The following is a 22,863-nucleotide window of genomic DNA, read 5'->3' on the forward strand; positions in this document are numbered from 1 at the left end:
CAATCCAATTTCATATAAATGAGGATTTTAAATATTGTTATTATGTAAATACATACATAAGACGAACATCAAGTACATTAATATTTAAACAGTAAAATTATTGTACAGACGCTGATAAAAGTGTTTTTCGAATATAAATTTTCGCGAATTTTTTTAATGTCTGAACTTCGATCAATAGTAGTGTCTGAATGGTTACTGTTGACCCGGAGGTCTTTCAAGTTTCGCCAGTGTGCTTAGTTCGAGTTTTTGATATCTCACCTTTTGATATCTCAAGGTGGGTGGCGGCATTTACGTTGTAGATATCTAAGGCCACCGGTAACCACCTAAACAATAAAAAAAAAAACTCAAAACTAATTGAGTTAACTTTTACGCGATCGAGAAGTTAAAAACTCGCACTACGCGACGGGCTCAGCTATCCGAGAGTCTCCAAAGGTGACTTAACAATTCACGAGCAGATGAAATGCGCGTATTAGAGTTATGTTCGAATCAGATATAAAAAATTGGCAATTGAGATACGATGTTTCAAAGTTTGAGCCGGCACGAGAAGGTATCTTCATTCTGCCTTACCGCCACGAAATAACCTTTAGGTCTAGATATAATTTTCAGTTGCTTTAATAGCAAAGTCGATACTTAAGGCATATCTTTCAGTATTATGGTTAATTACATTGTGAGTTCTCGTCTGTGAGATCATCTAGACATTCACAGTAAAATAAAATAAATCGAAAAACATAAAGCAATATTAGCGTATTAAAAAGTAATTTCATAGCTCGACCTTCTGCGCCTGATGATACAAAAATTCCTTCAACAAAAAGGTCAGAGTGAAGCGAGCATAACTTGAATATATTGGGAGCCATTTTTCATGGATTCTCTCCTATTGTTTTTTTTTGTTGTTGTTGAAATATTGCAACAGAATGCGGATGTAAATTAGCCATCGCCTCATTGGACTAAGTACGGAGATCAGTTATTGTGTGCGTCGCTTTAATCTGGTGAATCTGGCGCTTAGCTTAACAGCAGGCGGGTTGTGAGCTTGAGTTTTTATAGTATTTTATTCGGTTTTTACCCTTAAAAGCGATTGAAACTAGTTTTATAGTTTGATATCGCGTTTCTTTATTGTATTATTATTATTATTTCAGCAGTTTATTTTTATTTATTTAACAGTTTCTATAAACTGGATATAAAACCTACACATATTTAACTGAAATAAATATAATTGTAAATAGACATGCTTTAACAAAAACCGACTTTAAATAGAAAAAAAAAGATATTAAAAAAAAAAATCATTTAATTCTTACTTAACCACCTTAAGTCCATATGTTGTAACTAAAGTACTTATAACTATGTTAGTAAAAATAAAATTAAAATTAGCAAAATTATTAAAACAATTAAACATTTAATTCCCAAATCTGCGTCGCTTTTAGCCACCAAGTACATGGGTATGTATATGAACCCAGTGTCTCAAAACAAATTAATATACACTAAAAACAATAATCATCGAAATCGGTTGGCGTGATGTTGGGTTATTCATCTATTTGTCGCGTACGTACTTAATGCAAATTTAAGACTTATATGGTTTTCTCATGTATACCATTATCAGAACTGGACTACATTGAAATGGGACCACACGGGAAGCGTCAGCTTTCTAATAAAAAAAGAATCATCAAAATCGATTCGCGCAGTCAAAAGTTATGAGGTAACAAACATTACTGGTGGTAGGACCTCTTGTGAGTCCGCGCGGGTGGGTACCACCACCCTGCCCATTTCTGCCGTGAAGCATTAATGCGTTTCAGTTTGATGGGTGGGGCAGCCGTTGTAACTATACTTGAGACCTTAGAACTTATATCTTAAAGTGGGTGGCGCATTTACGTTGTGGATGTCTATGGGCGCCAGTAACCACTTAACACCAGGTGGGCTGTGAGCTCGTCCACCCATCTAAGCAATAAAAAAAAAACATAAATAAAACATACAGTCGAATTGACAACTCCTCCTTTTTTGAAGCCGGTTAATAAAATAGTACGCTATTGAACTCGCCCTGTTGAGTGTGTGTGAACACGGCTTGCATAAGGTCGGTTGTGTTGAAATTCGTGAGAAGCTGACTTTTATTTACTAAAAAATTTAATAATAATATAAAAATATACTTAAAAAAACTAACTGCTGTTGTATCTCTTTCCAGAATTACTCTAAATAAAACCGATTGTCTGGAAATGATCGCTTTTGGCGCTAAGATCGTCTATGTACAACTATATATTATGCTTATTGTCTGTTTTTTTTAAATGTTAATTGTGTATTCTTCTTCTTTTTCTCCACCATATCCCACTATGTGGAGTCGGAGCAGCGAATTTTTCTATTCCATTCTCAGCTATCAGCCGTCATTCCAACAGCCGTTTTAATGTCTAATAAAGTACCTATCTCTCTCTCTCTCTAAGAAAAAAAAATGTTCCAGACATTTCGTTACTCTACTGTTTTCGTGGTCTTACACGACTATGATTTGACGATATTTAAATATTATGGTGTCGTCTACTACAAAACGCAAATCGTAAAGTAGGTATAAGAAAAGTCGAAAAAAATATGATTACAATAAAAACGCGGGATCAAATTATAAAACTAATTTCATTTAGCGACTTCATGTACATATATAAATGGTTTCCATTTAGAATATGCTACAAAAACACGTTATTTGTACCCCATATGGAGCATCTCGAACATTGACAATATAATTATAATAGTTTTTTTCAATACTATTATAAAACAAATTACTCAATAAATTTTTGCTACGTGTTTCCGACGCCATATTCATTCATCAGCTGTCATTGATTTGACAAGCCGCCATGTTTTCGTTTGACAGTTCTTCCCGCGGATTCATTTGTCAAACAAATTAAAATAAGCTGTATGAAGAATTCGGTTATGGTTTTTGTTTAAATCTTGCAACATTCGCAGGAGCGCGTGGTATTTTGCTAAGGATTGACGCTGATTTATATGAGCCAAACGAAAGTTAGGTATTTTAACTGACATGCAAAAGTTTGTCGAAATTACAAAGAAAAGGGAATTAGGGGTGTCTGAAATGTTTAATTATGTGTTATACTTTTTACCGGTAATAACGCTGTAGCTATAACAGAAGAGAGGCGGCAAAGAACCCGAATCGCGCTGACGACCATTCAAGATATGTTTAACATTAGAAGTTCCAACATAACAAACATTGAGATCGATACTCCGCATATTCTGGCCAGCCACTATATCAAATAAAGACCTTAGGACGAAATCTGACCAAACACCTATCGCGTCGACATTGCTTTTCTGAAATGGCGTTGGATAGGACACACTACGGCGCAGCGGAGTCAACGTAGCATTTGAGTGTCAACCGTTCGGCAGGAGAAGACCTGGTCGCCCTGTACACACTTGGTGACGAGCCGTGGAGGGCGACATGAGGACTGCCGACATGACCTGGTGTGATGTCAAGGAGCAAGGACAGGGTCAAGTGGAGACAACCTGTGAGGGCCCTATGTACCGGCGGTGTAGTTTAGGACTACAGCAACAACAACAAACATTGGACCGTCAGTCTACGGGAAGAAGCCTTCACTAGTTGATAGATAGATAGATATAGATACCTACCCTTTTCATATAATATCCTACAACTCACTAATTATTAACAAGTTTGATTGCGCGCCTTAAATATTTTTCAAGAGCCATAATTAAAATCTCATATCATATAAATTTAAATACATCCGAGAATTTTTATCACGAGTTTCGTTAAAGGAATTATAATCTAGAACCGCATAAATTAAAACAAGACAAAACAATACCGCCCACGTTATACCGCACATAAGTGAATTTTGCTAAAACGAGATCCGACTTCACGTCTCTGACGTAACTCCGACGTTTAAAATGATTAACAGCTTCCGGAAATCCTGTGGTTCCGAAACTGGAACAATTTTGTAATGTTAGGAATGGAATGTTCTAGCAACATCGAAATGTTTTATTCAACTATTAAAGTTCACCGGCGCTTTTAAATTGACTTTACCGAGTTGATTTGATTTAGGCTTATTCTTTTCTAAATACTAGAGGTCCCGCAGTAGTCGAAATTCGACTATAATTAATTGGAATTGTAAGTTTCTACCCTATTATTATTGTATTTTATACTTCTATAATCACAAATTTCGCCAAGACTATATTATAGAAAAATATTTACAAAGACAAACAATATTTAATCTATTCTCAATTTGACAACAGACGTCAAGAACAAAAGTTTGACAATAAATAGTATGCATGCGTGTGTGCGTTGACATGGTATGTAGTGTGTGTAATGTTTTCTTTATTGATTTAATGTATATTTTATGTATTATTTTAAAAAAATATTAGCATTGTGCACTTCTTCTCTATATTCTCTATAAGTGTGCAAAATTTCATACTCCTCCGTCCGCGCAATTTTCATAAAAAGGGATACAAAGTTTTTGCTTCACGTATTAATTTCTAAATATATATGGAACAGAGAGAAAAAATACAAAATATTACGACGCTGGTACATATCATACTGGCTGGCATATAATTTCAAGATAATTAATACGTGTAATAAAAATCAAACCCGCAAAAATTAAATTTTGCGTAATTACTGGTGGTAGGACCTCTTGTGAGTCCGCACGGGTAGATTAGGTAGGCACCCTGTCTATTTCTACCGTGAAGCAGTAATGAGTTTCGGTTTGAAGGGTGGGCCAGCCGTTGTAACTATACTGAGACCTTAGAACTCATATCTCAAGGTGGGGTTGGGCTGTTAGCTTGATCTATGCAATAAAAAAATAAAAAAAGATAGGAGGCACACTAGTCCAGTGGGCGCGCTCACGGCATCCTCACACGTAGTCAACAGGAAGGGAGCATAGACGGGGGAAGTAACAAGAGACCCGGAGCTGGGTAGTAGGTTGTAAATAAAAACTTTTTTACCCCTGAGATATGAGACGCGGTATCTAAATTTAAAAAATTAATAACTTAAGCTTATGAATACGTATTATTTATTTTTTTATTGCTTATATGGGTGGATGAGCTCACAGCCCACCTGGTGTTAAGTGGTTACTGGAGCCCATAGACATCTACAACGTAAATGCGCCACCCACCTTGAGATATAAGTTCTAAGGTCTCAAGTATAGTTACAACGGCTGCCCCACCCCTCAAACCGAAACGCATTACTGCTTCACGGCTGAAATAGGCAGGGCGGTGGTACCTACCCGCGCGGACGCACAAGAGTTCCTACCACCAGTAATTACACAAATTATAATTTTGCGGGTTTGATTTTTTTATTACACGACGTTATATTCCTTCACCGTGGAAGTCAACTGTGAACATTTGTTGATTACGTATTTCATTAGAAAAATTGGTAAAAAAACATAATAAGTTTAGGGGTATCCACTATAAGATGTCGCTAGTTTCCATCCGAAAATTATTTGTCTTAAAGTATCGCAGTTTCAGGGTCCTGCATATTGCGTTACGTAGTTTTATCTGTCTGCCTGCGGAAATAATGGAAACATCGAGTGTTAAGCGCTCATTACTAACTAAAAACATCTATTAAACATAATAACATAGTTTGCATATCAAATAGACAGAATAATGTCTATTGTTCGAACGGATTAATTAATAAATGATTTCGTAATGAACCGCTCAATAATTGGAATCATCTTCCGGTGCAAAAGAATAATAAAGATATTAAGTACTTCCTTAATGACACGACAGAATCTGTATGAAGAGGTCAGCGGAGAAGAATGGGAGTTTGTGAAATCTTTAGCTCGATACTGATGTGTATCGATTAGTTTTAGAGCAATTATTAGTGTGCTTAGTGCGAGTTTTTAACGTTATCGATAGCGTAAAGTTAACTCAATTTTGTATGCAGTTGGAACAGCGCCCCTAGCAACAAACGTAGGCAAACGATCCCATTCCATACAAATATGAGCTAACTTTTACGCTATCGATAATAGTCAGGATATTAGGACGACTTCAACCAACCCCCGGTGAAGGTTACGGGGCGACCTCAGAGGGTGAGGTAATGTGGCTACCAGCACTCTAAGCACGCTACATAACAAGCAGTTCCGTAGTGGAAGAACAACCAGTTCTTGGTGCATTGCGTTCCGGCAGATTGGCTTTGGTCCAGTAGGGTGTTCTGGGATACCAACGGATCTGATCTAGAGCCGTCGATTATCGACTCTACGATCCTATCAGCCCGGCGTCTTCGGGGACACATGCTGCCAGTAGCCTCTCTACCTAGGCCAGGGCTTGTCTTGAGCGGGGACAGGTTAGGATGGGTTCAGTGTGAGGTTTTTCCATCACCCGTCTTTGCAATGAAGTTCCTTCTAAGGTCTTCGGACGTGGTTTGTGAAAGTTCTACAGTATTAAAGTAATTGACGGTGTCTCTGGCATTACTGATGTCCTTTACGTAACTACCCACCATAAGGTGAGCCGTATGCTAGTCTGCCTACGACGGCAATGAATACAACCCAGGGGTTCAAATATCCATGGTTTTCTTTACCACGTAGTCCACAAACAGATGATAAAACGAACGGACCATAAGCATCATACGTTATTCCATCATGACATCATGTTACCCATAAAAGTCTTGGCGTGAAGTCCACACTTAAAAGGATAGCTTTGAGTAAGCTCCTTATTTATGAGTCTTATTTCAAGGTTACTAATAAAAGCGAAAATCATTCACCACAACACTACCTTTCGGAGCGTAGGCACGAGCCGTGAGTTTAGTGCTTATTGTGGTCCATAGGCATCATCAACGTAGATACCGTCTGACAGTTTGGGGGGTGAAGTTGAGTTAAGCCCACGACCGCAATACTAAAGTATAGTTGAAGTGAAACTTCTAATGCGGCTTCCAACAAGGTTGCGTTAAACGTTTAACACTCCTGGGGAGGGGGAATAGAAAGAGACAGAGCGAGAGTGAATGCGTCGGACTCGAACGCATGCGTATTAGTATACCTGTTACAGGCCAGCGCGAGCGTAAAGTAGCGGCCAATGTTTTAATGATCTATTTAAAAATATATATACACATTTATTTTTCTATCTATAATTTAAAATATATATAATATAACTGTTTTCTTATACACAGCATTCCCTATTACAAGAGCAATCTGATTTAAGGGTGAAAAATGAAGAAAACCACATTTTTTTATTTTTTTATTGCTTAGATTGTTGGAAGAGCTTACAGCCCACCTGTTGTTAAGTGGTTACTGGAGCCCATAGAAATCTACAACGTAAAAGCACCACCCACTTTGAGATATGATTTCTGAGGTCTCAGTATAGTTACAAGAGCTTGCCGACCCTTCAAACCGAAACGCATTACTGCTTCACGGCAGAAATAGGCGGGGTGGTGGTACCTACCCTTCCGCCTACCCGTCCGCATGGGTCCTGGACTAATTCGAGCGTACTATCTTACAGTTACCTTAAAGTACCTATATCATATATTCCGATATAATGTTGTGTGGTATAGGTCGGTACGGTTAATGCTTTTGGCTTGAATCGATTCAGAAAAAACACTTAACTTAATCTAGCACCGAGTTTTATTGTCCCTTAAAATATTACGACTATAAACTATGATTTTGTCCGTTTCTATCGCCGGTACGGGCGGGCACGTGTAAATTAGCATTCAAATCGTATTAATTATAAAATATGTGTATGGTTCTGCAAAAAAATAAAACTATTAATAAAATGTTTGTGCGTTCTGCGCTCGGCAACGGATTCGTGAATATAATCTTAATGTGACTACTTTTTTTTTCGCATATTCTAATGAGGAAATCTATTGATTTTCTGATCAATCGAGACCATAGATAATACACATAAACTAGTTATAGATAAGCGACTCAAGCACTCAACAAAAATGTTTAGAGGCGTCGACCACTAGATGGCTTCGCTTCGATTAGTTTCTCAATGTTCCTGTAGATGGCAGGAAAATAATTATTATCTATCCTATATTTTATTTTTAATGAAGAATTTTGTAAATTTTTTGAAACCACTAATTGATAAAATTTAATCAATTTGTTTATAACAAATAAAGGCTTGTATTGTAAATTCTTTTTTTATTTTCTGTGTTTAGTTAGGTACACAATAATTAAATGTCTTAACTTTAACAATGTACAAGTTTAGGGGCATCCGCTACAAGTTGTCGATAGTTTTCATACAAGAAAAAAAAATCTTACAGTATCGCGGTTTCTGGGCCCTGATCAAGACTATAGTTTCGGAGGCTGTTCATACTGTGAGCTACAGCTGAGATGGGACTCGAGGCTATCCACCACGGAATAAGGACTAAATCGACTCGTAACAATACAGGCAACCTTCCTATAACGCGGTAGACACGTTCCTACAACGTCCCGTGTTGTGTGAAACCGCGTTATATGAAACTAGAAGCCAGTACAAAAAGAAGAGTATTTTTTATGAATGAAATATCTCAACTTTGCTTGTATGTATTTTTTTTACCTATTATACATAAAAATATTTTATAATAATTCGGTAATTCCTATACATTGTGTGTTCAAAGTCTAATGTTAATATTCTTAATAATTTCAAACAAAAATCTCGTTATCGTGTTGTAGAAGTACCGTGTTATAGAATGCTTAAGTTAATTAAGCTACAATAGTAAGATAATTTATAGAAAACACAATTTTAGAGATGTGAAACACATTAACACTGCTACTTATTGACGACGAAGGGTTCGGCGAGTAAACTAATCCACAGACACAGCACACTGAGTTTCTCGCCGGATCTTATCAGTGGGTCGCGTTCCCGATCCTGTGGTAGATTCTGCGAAGCACTGCTCTGCCAGGGCCAGTATTAGCAACGCCTCCTGGTTTGAGCCCCGTGAGCTCACCTACATGTTAGGATTACGCTGAGACTCAAGGCTATCAGCTTAGATGGGAAAAAAAAGGAAAACTTATAAAATTAGCTATCTTAAGTTATCATGATTCGCTTCAAATCGCAAACGCTTAAAGTTAGTAGCAGTATTATCAAAGCTTTGAAAGGCACAGTTATTTTCAGTGATATTTTAACCCTGCTTCAGATTTTGTCGTAAAGCACTCATTTGCTAGTGGTAGAATCTCTTGTTAGTCCGCACGGGTAGGTGCCACCGCCCTGCCCATTTTTGCCGTGAAGCAGTAATGCGTTTCGTTTTGAATGGCGGAGCAACTGTTATTATAACTCCAGTATAAAACTGAAACTGAAAACTCATTTATGCTTGTATGTAATATAATTTGTAAATAATATCGGCCATCTTTAAATTTACTTTCTCAATCTTATTCGAATTTGTCAAACGATTTTGTGGTTTCGTTGAATTTCCGCGAAACATATCGAACTATTTTTCCTTATATGTTCGTATTTATGTAAGACGCGTCATTGTGGGATGTTTTCTACATTTGTCACTGCTCTATATTATTATTTTTTAGGCAGCAATATTTTTATATTAAGGAAACTTTAGTGCAAACTGAGAATAGGAATGATAGAGAGAGACAAATAGAGAAATTGAGAGAGAGAGGGAGAGAGAGAGAGAGAGAGAGAGAGATGATATGCTTTATTGTTACAATAAATAAGACGAAATTATTATCAATGTAGTCGAATTAAACGTGTCTTATTAAGGGTAACTCGAAGACTCGTCAGCTCTTCATAAATTTTGATTTGACCACAGGAGAAATAAGAATCTTCTCCAAATAAGATTTGTTATTTTAGTTATGTGTTATTTGTTCTACACACACTCATCACTTTTAATTATTATTCTCATAATCCTCTCGCAGGTCTGCTGTAAGAGATTTCTTAGAGAAATAAGCAGCGCCTTTGTACATAATTTTCCTATTACTCTGTACTATTTCTTCTTTTCTGTGTGTACATAAATAAATAAATAAATAAATTAAATAAATAAATAGGAATCATCAAAATGGGTCTTTCTAGGAAAAATAAATACAACATACTTAAAAAAATATAAATTGAGAATCTCCTCTTTTTTTTTAGGTCAGCTACAAACCAATCTGGATGGTCAGTGAATAAGATCGAAATTCGTTTGACGGACGAAGATTAGTCCAAGCACTTAGGTCTCTCTTAAAACAAAATTACTTTCGTGGAACATTGTGTTTTTTTATTATTTTTATATTTTTTACGTTCGCTTATTTTAATTGTCTCGTTGGCCTAGTGGTGCGCGACCCTGGTCTGATCACGCAGTCCGGATCCGACTCGATCAGAGTCAATATGTTTAAGACATTATGTCTGCTTAAGACATTATGTCTGTGATCTGAATGTTGTATGGTTGGTAGGAATCGCCATCTTGCTTATCTACCGCGGCATTTATATGGTAAGATAGCCGTTAAAAAACTTAGATTTCATATCTCAAGTTCCGAGAAAGCATGTGCTTTGAATGGGCCCTTAACTCAAATTGTTATTACATATTATATGTAAACGGTATACCTATATCTGTTATTGTATGTTTATATTTTCTATAATGTATTGCAAATGTATCTGCTTGTTGATTGTTTTTTATTGTAAATTATGTTTTGGTGTGCAATAAAGTGTATTCTCTCTCTCTATTTCTCACTCTTATTATTGAGATACCAGAGGACCTATTCGATATCAGAAAAAAAAACTAAATATCACAGAGAAGCTATGAATTAACAATTTAAAAACAAAAACTATCAAATTAAATCCTATATGAATTTTGATCACAAAAATAATTGATATAATTTGTCTTTCGTACCTCAGACATCCGTCTATGGACGCCATCTGAATAAACATTTAATTATTTCAATCCCAGTGAACTAATCTAATCATTTCGACATTTATAAACGTTTAAAACGTATTTTCTTGATCGACGAAATCAAAGGTAATGTCTGTCTGTACCGCGTGTCCGTTGCGGAATGGAGAAGAGGCGGCAATGGAACTTAAATTATTGGGTATTTTTTAAATTAATATGGAGGGTAGAGGTTAAACTTTGCCTTTTATTGTTTTCGGGTCGGCGGCCGAACCTCCTACGAGGCACTGGGGCCTAAGGGACGAGCGGGGTATGTGGGACAGGCCCTTGATTGCGAAACCGCGGGCCCAAGGAAGTTTTTAGGACCCTATCCATATTGGTGGATCCTTGTAGTTTGGTTGCTTTCACATTAAGTTATGCACCTACCACAGGATTCTCTACACCACCCTTGGTTGACTGGTAGAGAACGCCTCAGGCATTAAGTCCGCCATTGTACTTCTGTGCATTAAGTTAAATAAATAAATAATATTTGTAACGCGTGGTTCTATTAAAACGGGTGCTTGGCAGTGGTGGGAATTCGATACGGAGTGTAGTTAGCGGTATCCACGATTTTGTCCACTGAGTTTCTCGCCGGATCTTCTCGGTGGGTCGCGATTCCGATCCGGTGGTAGATTCTGCGAAGCACTGCTCTTGCTAGGGCCATTGTTAGCAACACACCCGGTTTGAGCCCCGTGAGCTCACCTACACGTCAAGGAGAAGCTGATATAGCCTCTCAAGGCTATCAGCATAGGTAGGAAAAAAAAGGTATCCACGACAAGCAGCTGTCACATCGTTTTGCTGTCTCGTAGTGGCGTTTTGATGCTGTTTCGGTAAACTTTCAGATGGACTCAAAATCCAGATCGTCTTCATGATCCACATTCCTCACGTGCCACGGCGCTACGACGGCTGTCCTTTAAAAGCGGGATTGAACTATCTAAACAGAGTCTCTGTGTGAAGGTTACATGACCAAACACCACATTCGCAAGGGCCATTATTATATGTGAGTTTTGAAAAGTGCCACATTACTATGAAGGGTCATTTGGTATGCAGATTACGGGGTAAGGTTGCCGAAGAGGGATTTTTGGATTGGAACTTGTTTTTGGAGCAATATGGCGTGTCCCACTCCGACATCTCTATGGCTTGTTGCAATGGCGAACTCCATAGTTGGCAAACTCCATGGGCTCCGGTACCCACTGAACATTAGATAGATCTTGGAATTGTCCACTTTATATTACAAATCATAGTTTTTTTTAATTTTTATTGCTTAGATGAGTTAAGTGGTTACTGGAGCCCATAGACATCTACAACGTAAGTGCGCCACCCACCTTGAGATTATAAGTTTTAAGGTCTGAATTATAGTTAGAACGACTGCCCCACCCTTCAAACCGAAACGCATTACTGCTTCACGGTAGAAATAGGCAGGGCGGTGATACCTACCCGCGCGAACTCGCAAGAGAACCTACCTACTAAAGTAGTGTTTTAACTTAACTGCTCTATAACGTTTTTAAGGCGAACAAAGCCATTTCAATTAACTAGTCAACAACGCTGAATTGGAACCATTGCGAAATGTGTTTTTGTGAATCTAGTTCGCGTTCCAGCCCACGCAACACAGAAGCGAACCATAAAAATATCGATTTATTTTATTAGCAAATAACAACCTATATCACAGATTACTAAATAAAACCTATATTTTGATGGACTGTTCGGATTTTGTATGGAGGACAGTTGGATGCCCGAATCCAGCTTTAATTAAAGCTTAAAGTTTCCGTTATCCTAGTCCTAGTTATAGTCCTAGTAATAGATGGCTTAAGTAATGTTTTAATACGCTTTTATTAGCTGCAGACGTATGTACGTTAGTATGTAACGGAATCTTTGAACATGATTTTGACCCCCTTTAAAACGTCGGATTAACTCGAAATTTGGTATACTTATTAAGGATCGATGACAATTGAATATTAAAAAAAAAATTGAAAACAAATAATACAAAAACATGTAATTCAACTAAAAAAAGAAAAAAATGATTTTATTGTAAAAAAAAGCGTGGGGTGCATGGTATCAGTAGTTATAAATATTTTATGAACAGATATGAGTAGAAGGGTTATTTTGATAATATCCTGAAAAGCACCCCACGCTTTGTTTACAATAAAATCATTTTTTGTTACACAATTTTTAAATCAAATTTATTAAAATTTATGTTCTATTTTTTAGTTCGATTTTCTATAAAAGCTTATTTTGTTATTTTTTTTAAACTATTCTTTATTCTACCTTTGTTGATAGCCTCGTGGGGTTATATTAGATTCACCAAGCGAGTAGGTGAGCTCACGGGCTCAACCCGAGAGAGTTTGCTAACATTAGCCCTAGCAAGAGCAGTGCTTCGCTGGACCTAATACCGGAACAGCGACCCATTGAGAAGATCCAGCGAGAAACTCAGTGGGCTGTTTATGTCTTAAAATGACGACTTCATATGATAAAGAAACTTTTTTCCCCTACCTATTCGTTGGTAGCCTAAGGGGCTATTCCCGCACTAATGAGTAGGCGAGTTAACGGATTCAACCTGTTGCTAACACTAGCCCTAGCTAAAGAAGTACAGAATCTACCACCGGATCGGAATCGTCACGCACCGAGAAGCTCCGAAGAGAAACTCCATGGGCCGAATGAAGAGACCTATTATGATGGTTACACACGAATTAATCAATTAATATTTTGCAATAACGTGGTACTAAATCAAAATTTGTCTAAAACCCAATCATATACACAACATAACAATGTTACAAAAGACATAGATATTTCCTTTTATAGATACGCAATCAAATCAGTTACGTTTTATAACAAATTCTTGCATATAAAGAACTCATTAAGTTTACATAAAGTGTTTACAGGAAATATATATTAACGGGAGATATTCGTTGGAATCGATTAGATGTTTTCGTTACCCAAATAGACAAGGATGTGACCTTTTTGAGTTTTGAGGTATGTATGCTGAAAGCTTTCCTTCGTTTGCCGCTAGAGACGCTGTTCTAACTCCATACAAATTTGAGTTAGCTTTTACGCGATCGAGAAGTTAAAAAATTCGCTTTTTGCCTTGCCTATGCTGATAGTCTTGAGAGGCATTTTCAGTTCTGCTTAACGTGTAGGTGAGCTCACGGGGCTCAGACCGGAGTGTTACCAACACTGGCCCTAGCAAGAGCAGTGCTTCGCAGAATCTACCACCGGATCGGAAACGCGACCCAGTGAGAAGACCCGACTAGAAGCTCAGGGAGCTGTGTCTGTGGGTTAGTTCACTCGTCAAACCCTTCGTCGCAAGCGATGAGTTCGACGAGGACGGTAACCGGTGCTTGTGTACCTAAAAGCACCGTTAATGGATCGGGAAGATCCGTAATGACGTGTTTTGGGCGACGTCGACTATTTACCATTCGGTCTACAGGATCGGGCATGTAATTCCCAGCGGCCACGACAAGAGGGTTCTCATGTCGTGCCGCCTTGTCAAAGTGGCGTAATGATGCCGACTGTAGATACTTACTGACTGAGTCAAGCTCCAGGTCATCATGGTGATCCACGTTCCTTAGGAACCATTCGTGTATGGTTATTACCAGCACATAGTTTTTGTATTAAATTAGTTAATCACAAGCGAACCCAGAGCCGGCGGGAGTTCAGTAAGCGACCTCATTCACACAAGAACCGGTTCGCCTTACTCTCAGCAGGTACATCCTATCCATTAGTAAAAAAAGACGAAATATTAATTATGTTATTTTATTAATTGAATTTGAGCAATGTACATTTTAATTATTTAGTGACGTAATTTGTAGAGCGGGTTTCTCACTCGTAAATGCAGATTAAGCTCTAGCGCTAATAAAAGTTTTTTTTTTTTTAATTTACTGCATCGGTGGGTGGACGAGCTCACGGCCCACCTGGTGTTAAGTGGTTACCGGAGCCCCTTGAGATATGAGTTTTAAGGTCTCAGTATAGTTCCAACGTCTGCCCCGCCGTTCAAACCGAAACGCATTACTACTTCACGGTAGACATAGGCAGGGCGGTGGTACCTATCCGTACGGACTCACAAGATGTCTTACCACTAGTACTATGTCGATCGAAGAAGACTTGGATGGAGTGTGTGAGTGACGATATGCGAGAGAGACAGGAGTGAGTGTTGAGATCACGGCTGTTAAAAGAGAATGGAATAGAACAATTTGCTGAGCCGACACGACCTAGTGGAAAAGGTGGAGATAAAGAAGAAAAAGTCAGTATATCCAAGTCGAAGCTTGAAGGAAAAGTAATCTGTAGATTTTCTAAATCTCAGTAACTACTGTGGTCTGTGCGTACCACGGATCTATTTTTGGCGCGAAGTTGTGACATAATATATTAGAGCAAGGAATTCGGCCTTAGGCCTCGAGGTGGCATGCAACATATTCATGGCAACACAGTGATTTTAGTTTTCCATCTTTGTCATACATATAGTGGAAAAGATTTAAAAAAAAAGTTATGATTTAAGTTTGTTTTATTATAATTTTAATTAAAAATATCGTCGCTTCTCAAGGTGTTGACATCATCAGTGGCATAAGGAAAGTGGAGCTGTTGCCTTAAATTTTTTTTTTGCGTACACGGAACTTCTGTTGCCCTTCTATCAATGTCACTCATTTCGTTATTATTTTTTAAGTTTAACAGTCATTTTACGATCCAAGTACCTATAATATCTTATATTGTTATACACCGCATTGATAAGTCTTAGAAGTGTGTAAGTAATTACTCCCTTCCAGGTTTTAGTTCAATATAGAATTATATAGTTTTAATGATTTTAGTAGTAGTTTATTTTTCTAACTGGAAAGGCAAAGGTATCATACCATACAAGCTTAATCTTTTATATTCTTTTTTTATGATAAATGATAATATGGAGTGAAATGAAATGAAGTTGATTAATTTGAATCATTAATCAATTGGCATGAATTTAAATGGAATGGTGGTTATTTACTGAGAATTTTTCAGTTGAGTTTTTGGAGGTTCCCGAGAAGTTACGTCCAGCGACTTTGTTTAGTTCTTTTAAGGCTATCAGTAAAATCAAAACAAAATTGACATTACAGTCCTACACAGAGTACATTAAAATATCTGTTTGAATAAATCCAATGATGGCGCAATTTCAGGATGGTCAAAGTTAAATTAAATGTAATTAAAGATATTGGTAATTAAAGATTTTTCATTAAATAACGATTTTCTGTTATTAACTAGTATATTCCTTGAAATTATTTTCGAAATAAAAATGATCAATTGCCATTGCTATTGTTGTGAAGATATCACTGCTTGTTCTGATGTGTCGTGGCGTGATGATAACACATGAGTAACCGATGACACAGAGCCTGCGGTGTAAAGTGTCATTATGTTAAACACAAGCTCCCTATGTCTGTGATAACCTTTCCACAAAGGTTGAAAGTGGGTGTGGCGTGTAGTGTAAATATATTTCAGTAGGACCACTACGCGGGTCGTTCTCAGATCGAACTTTATATTAAACTAGCTGACCCGGCAGACTTCGTAGTGCCTCAATCGATAAATAAAAAACCTAAACTTTTATATAGAATAAACTTAAAACAAACAAAACGAATCCGTCCGACGGGGGACACGTCAAAGGGAAAACAAAATTGTTATTTTTATTTAATTCCTAGAATTTTCATATTTTTATACCTTTTAAACCTTCTCTGGACTTCCACAAATAATTCAAGACCAAAATTAGCCAAATCGGTCAAGCCGTTTTCATGTTATGTCGTGACAACGGAAAACGGGTTTCATTTTTATATATGAGTCGTCTATTATCAAAGGTGGCAATCTGTGCATTTGGACAAAAAAATTTTATTGATATGTCAATACAGATTGATTTGAATATAATCGTCTCCTTCAAAGAATACGGTTCAAAACCTGCATTAAATAAAGGTTAATAGTTAACCTGTTATTTATCTAAGATGTCGTTCCGAAGAGTTTTGTGACTGCCTATGGAATACAAAGTCAATAATTCGTTTTTCTGATTTACCAATAATTGTCCAAAAGTCAGATTGCCGGCTTTGATAATAGTCGACTCATATATAGACTAGCGACCCGTCTAGGCGTCTTTTCTTCGCTTCGTGGACTGTAATTTATTTATTGACATATTGAATTTTCTTTTGTACAAATCTGGTTCTGACGGTAACAAACACAATAAATAAATGTAACGAACAGAAAATGTAATCTTTCCTTTTCTTGTATTCATGGTTTACTATTTTATACTGATAACGGCTTACAAATAATAGGTTATAGTGAAGGGTAGATCTCAGGGGTATTTTTATTGAATAAAACTATAGGTTAGTCACTAGTATCGAATTTCGAATTCTAATCTTTCTTAAACACAAACAATTTTCGATTTAAAAGGATATTTACAATAAGACGCGGGCGCACGCTACTCACACTCAAAACGGAAGCGCCCGGAACATAGAATATACACAATTTTTTTTTTAAGTGATTTTATGACCTGGTAACTAAGACCTTTAAGTCATGTCTTATTTTAATGTATATTCTTATTTTTATGAAAAATGATAATATGGAGTGAAATGAAATGAAAATGATTAATTTGAGACATTAATCAACTGGGATGAAATTAAATGAAATGAGATTATATGGGATGAAATATAATCTTAGTAAAATGGTGGTCATTTACTAAGATTTTTTCAGTGGACTTTTTGGAGGATCCCGAGAAGTTGCGTCCAGCGGCTTTGTTTCATTTTCCCACATTTGTGCACTTTCACAGATATTAAACAGTTAATAAACCACCGTTATTACACATTTAAACCTGAAGGAACACTAAATAGACAAAATAAAACAAATCACACAACTTCACTTCTCGCGCTCCCGCCAAAAAGTCCTTATACACTCTGTTAAAAGACGGACATAGATACTAACTATGTATAGCGACCGGGCATACAGCCGGACGGCCGCGAGAGCGACGTACAGGTCGGTTTGCTATAAGGTGCTTTTAGGTACCTCAAGCACCGGTCACCGTTCTTGTCCAACCCGTCGAAATTTTCGAAGACGCACTTCACTAAGACTAAAATTCGATCGACTTACTGATTTGTGTTTGATATATTATTTTGTGAATTTACACTGTTAGAACAGTTACCGCTACCGCGAGTTGTGCCTTTCTATCTTTCTATCTTGTGAGTCCGCACGGGTAGGTACCACCACCCTGCCTATTTCTGCCGTGAAGCAGTAATGCGTTTCGGTTTGAAGGGTGGGGCAGCCGTTGTAAATTGAGACCTTAGAACTTATATCTCAAGGTGGGTGGCGCATTTACGTTGAAGATGTCTATGGGCTCCAGTAACCACTTAACACCAGGTGGGCTGTGAGCTCGTCCACTCATCTAAGCAATAAAAAAGAAAAAAGAAAAGTTACATAAGATCATTGAGACATCAGTGTGCTTAGGGCGAGTTTTTACCTCAAGCACCGGTCACCGTCCTCGTCGAACCCGTCGCTAGCGACGAAGGGCTCGACGAGTAAATTAACCCATAGATACAGCCCACTGAGCTTCTCGCCGGATCTTCTCAGTGGGTCGCGTTTCCGATCCGGTGGTAGATTCTGCTCTTGCTAGGGTTAGTGTTAGCAACGTCCTCAGGTAAGAGTCCCGAGAGCTCATCTACTCGTTCGTTGATGCTGGTATAGCCCTCTAAGCTTCCTCTAGGACTATTTAAGATAAACATTTCCATTTTATATGAAATACATGCGTGTAACTCCAACGGTTTTTGCAGCGCACGCCAAAATGCGCTTATTGGACACTTATCGTTATATTTTGGGGTAATTCACACGATATCTTTATAAGTGTTAGCCTATGTGTTACTCTGATGTGTAAGCTATAATATTGTAAAGTTTCATCAAAATCAATTCCGTAGTTTTTGCGTGAAAGAACAACAAACATACATCCAAACATTTTTACAAACTTTCACGTTTATATTATTAGTGGGAACTAGGATTACATAGTGCACAAAAATATACGTAAATCTATTTCTTTTATTGCTTTAATGAGTGAACGATCTCACGGCTCACCTGGTGTTAAGTGGTTCCTAAAGCCAACAGATGTCGCAATCTGATTGTTGGTCTTAAAACTTGAAATTTGTGCCTGATGGAATAATTTAGTCGTCGTGAATAAAATCCCAATTTCGACTTCACGTTTCAAGGTGGCTATTGATAGTGGTGTCATTTAAAAGTGCGTATATACATGCCTTCTGAATTATTTTTATACTATATTTAATCTATGCAGTAAAGTTTAATAGGAATTTGTAATTTATGTCGCACGCAATAGAGTTAGGATTTGATTGTTGCCACGAAAATAACTACCTGTCGTCTAAAATTAACAAAGTAGTATTGTGATTTGTTTCGAAGTCGCTTAGGTTTATTTTTGAATACATCCTTTCGTTGAATTTGATTCGACCGACCTTTGTTTGAAGAATAAATTTATAACATTATTCACTATTCTGTTTAGCATAATATAACCATTTTGTACCGAAGCTTTCCAACGTGTGTAATTTAAGAACTGCATTACAAGATGTAGATGTGAATAATGATTCAGAATAGTTTAAAGCTTTGGTGTTGAAGAGGTCGACTTCGGGATCAGTATAGAGCTGCAGAGGACTGTATCTGTAGTAGTGTAGTGTAGGACTAGAGGCCAGATGTAGGTCGACTCTGTGTCTGTGTGTGCACGAGAAGAGCTCGGGCTCAGTACAGAGCTGCAGAGGACTGTGTCTGTAGTAGTGTAGTGTAGGACTAGAGGCTAGATGTAGGTCGGCTCTGTGTCTGTGTGTGCACGAGGAGAGCTCGGGATCAGTACAGAGCTGCAGAGGACTGTCTCTGTAGTAGTGTAGTGTAGGACTAGAGGCTAGATGTAGGTCGGCTCTGTGTCTGTGTGTGCACGAGGAGAGCTCGGGATCAGTACAGAGCTGCAGAGGACTGTGTCTGTAGTAGTGTAGTGTAGGACTAGAGGCTAGATGTAGATCGGATCTGTGTCTGTGTGTGCACGAGGAGAGCTCGGGATCAGTACAGAGCTGCAGAGGACTGTGTCTGTAGTAGTGTAGTGTAGGACTAGAGGCTAGATGTAGGTCGCCTCTGTGTCTGTGTGTGCACGAGGAGAGCTCGGGATCAGTATAGAGCTGCAGAGGACTGTATCTGTAGTAGTGTAGTGTAGGACTAGAGGCCAGATGTAGGTCGACTCTGTGTCTGTGTGTGCACGAGAAGAGCTCGGGCTCAGTACAGAGCTGCAGAGGACTGTGTCTGTAGTAGTGTAGTGTAGGACTAGAGGCTAGATGTAGGTCGCCTCTGTGTCTGTGTGTGCACGAGGAGAGCTCGGGATCAGTACAGAGCTGCAGAGGACTGTGTCTGTAGTAGTGTAGTGTAGGACTAGAGGCTAGATGTAGGTCGCCTCTGTGTCTGTGTGTGCACGAGGAGAGCTCGGGATCAGTACAGAGCTGCAGAGGACTGTGTCTGTAGTAGTGTAGTGTAGGACTAGAGGCTAGATGTAGGTCGCCTCTGTGTCTGTGTGTGCACGAGGAGAGCTCGGGATCAGTATAGAGCTGCAGAGGACTGTATCTGTAGTAGTGTAGTGTAGGACTAGAGGCCAGATGTAGGTCGACTCTGTGTCTGTGTGTGCAATAGAAGAGCTCGGGCTCAGTACAGAGCTGCAGAGGACTGTGTCTGTAGTAGTGTAGTGTAGGACTAGAGGCTAGATGTAGGTCGGCTCTGTGTCTGTGTGTGCACGAGGAGAGCTCGGGATCAGTACAGAGCTGCAGAGGACTGTCTCTGTAGTAGTGTAGTGTAGGACTAGAGGCTAGATGTAGGTCGGCTCTGTGTCTGTGTGTGCACGAGGAGAGCTCGGGATCAGTACAGAGCTGCAGAGGACTGTGTCTGTAGTAGTGTAGTGTAGGACTAGAGGCTAGATGTAGGTCGGATCTGTGTCTGTGTGTGCACGAGGAGAGCTCGGGATCAGTACAGAGCTGCAGAGGACTGTGTCTGTAGTAGTGTAGTGTAGGACTAGAGGCTAGATGTAGGTCGCCTCTGTGTCTGTGTGTGCACGAGGAGAGCTCGGGATCAGTACAGAGCTGCAGAGGACTGTGTCTGTAGTAGTGTAGTGTAGGACTAGAGGCTAGATGTAGGTCGGCTCTGTGTCTGTGTGTGCACGAGGAGAGCTCGGGATCAGTACAGAGCTGCAGAGGACTGTGTCTGTAGTAGTGTAGGACTAGAGGCTAGATGTAGGTCGGCTCTGTGTCTGTGTGTGCACGAGGAGAGCTCGGGATCAGTACAGAGCTGCAGAGGACTGTGTCTGTAGTAGTGTAGTGTAGGACTAGAGGCTAGATGTAGGTCGCCTCTGTGTCTGTGTGTGCACGAGGAGAGCTCGGGATCAGTACAGAGCTGCAGAGGACTGTGTCTGTAGTAGTGTAGTGTAGTGTAGGACTAGAGGCTAGATGTAGCTCGCCTCTGTGTCTGTGTGTGCACGAGGAGAGCTCGGGATCAGTACAGAGCTGCAGAGGACTGTGTCTGTAATAGTGTAGTGTAGGACTAGAGGCTAGATGTAGGTCGCCTCTGTGTCTGTGTGTGCACGAGGAGAGCTCGGGATCAGTACAGAGCTGCAGAGGACTGTGTCTGTAGTAGTGTAGTGTAGGACTAGAGGCTAGATGTAGGTCGCCTCTGTGTCTGTGTGTGCACGAGGAGAGCTCGGGATCAGTACAGAGCTGCAGAGGACTGTGTCTGTAGTAGTGTAGTGTAGGATTAGAGGCTAGATGTAGGTCGCCTCTGTGTCTGTGTGTGCACGAGGAGAGCTCGGGATCAGTACAGAGCTGCATGGGACTGTGTCTGTAGTAATATAGTGCAGGACTAGAGGCTAGATGTAGGTCGGGTCTATCATAAAAACTAGACCGGAATGAGACGAAGTTAATTTATTTAAATTCTAATTAATAGATGATATAAGATGAAAAGAAAAATCGACAAGCCACCTCCAGTGTTTCATTTTCCCGCTTTTTTTGCATTTTCACGGAGTCTAATCAGCCGGTTACCAGATTAAAATAAAAATGGAAAAAGGTCCCAGTCTGTAAAGTTACATACGGTACATTTAAAAGAATATACTATTAGTTACCAGAACGTTATATTCCAATGTCACGATATTTCGTTGAAACTATAATTAATCAAGATGTTGCCAATAAAAACTTAGTCTCAATAACACTATGAGATATCCAAATATTTCCTGCTTCATTATTTAATGTGTTTCGTTGCAAAGCGCTAATCGTTAGCTGCGTGCGACCTTCTGTCATTGTGTGATTAATGAAATAAAAATAAATCTATTCAAATAACAAAAAAAATTATAATCAATTAATGTGGCGAAGGTATCTATGTATTTTTTTATGTTGGCAATACATACATCGGAATTTGACAATAGTACATCAATGACAACATAACCTACAAAGTATTTTTGGGAGATGTTAATTAAATTAAAAGGCCAACTAATATTTATTTGTAGGCGTATTGTGAGCCCGCACGAGTAGGTATCACGAGTCCGCCTATTGCCCATTGCCTACTGTCTATTATATTGTAGAGCTTAATGTCTTCTTCTAACCTTTTTGTCTCCCACTTATTCCACTAGGTGGGGTCGGCATAGTGAGTTTTTCTATTTCATTCTCTTCTATAAGCCGTCATCTCAACACTCACTCCTCTGTCTCTCATATCGTCATTCACACACTCCATCCATGTCTGCTTCGGTCGACCTCTTGCCCCTCTACCTTGCACTACCATTTCCATACTTCTCCTAGTCACATGCGTCTCCTCTCTACTCATCACATGTCCATACCACACTAACCGTTCGCTCTTTAACTGATATACTTATATAGTAGAGCTTAATGTACCACGGGAAACAAATATGCTTCAAGACTATGGATCTCACGAAATGGATCTCAAAAATACGTGGTTAGTTTATAGGCGGTTGAAGTGAGAGTCAGAGATTTACCATCTAAATCTTGTTATACGCTACTAGAAGACCTTGGCGTTTCAAGAACTTCCGTAGATTCTATATTTGAATCCACATCTGAAGTCGCATTAGTGAGTTCCTATCTAGTCAGGCTAGGAAGGGGAGAGGA

Source organism: Bombyx mori, chromosome 23, assembly GCF_030269925.1.
Source record: "Bombyx mori chromosome 23, ASM3026992v2".
NCBI classification, from domain to species: Eukaryota; Metazoa; Arthropoda; class Insecta; order Lepidoptera; family Bombycidae; genus Bombyx; species Bombyx mori.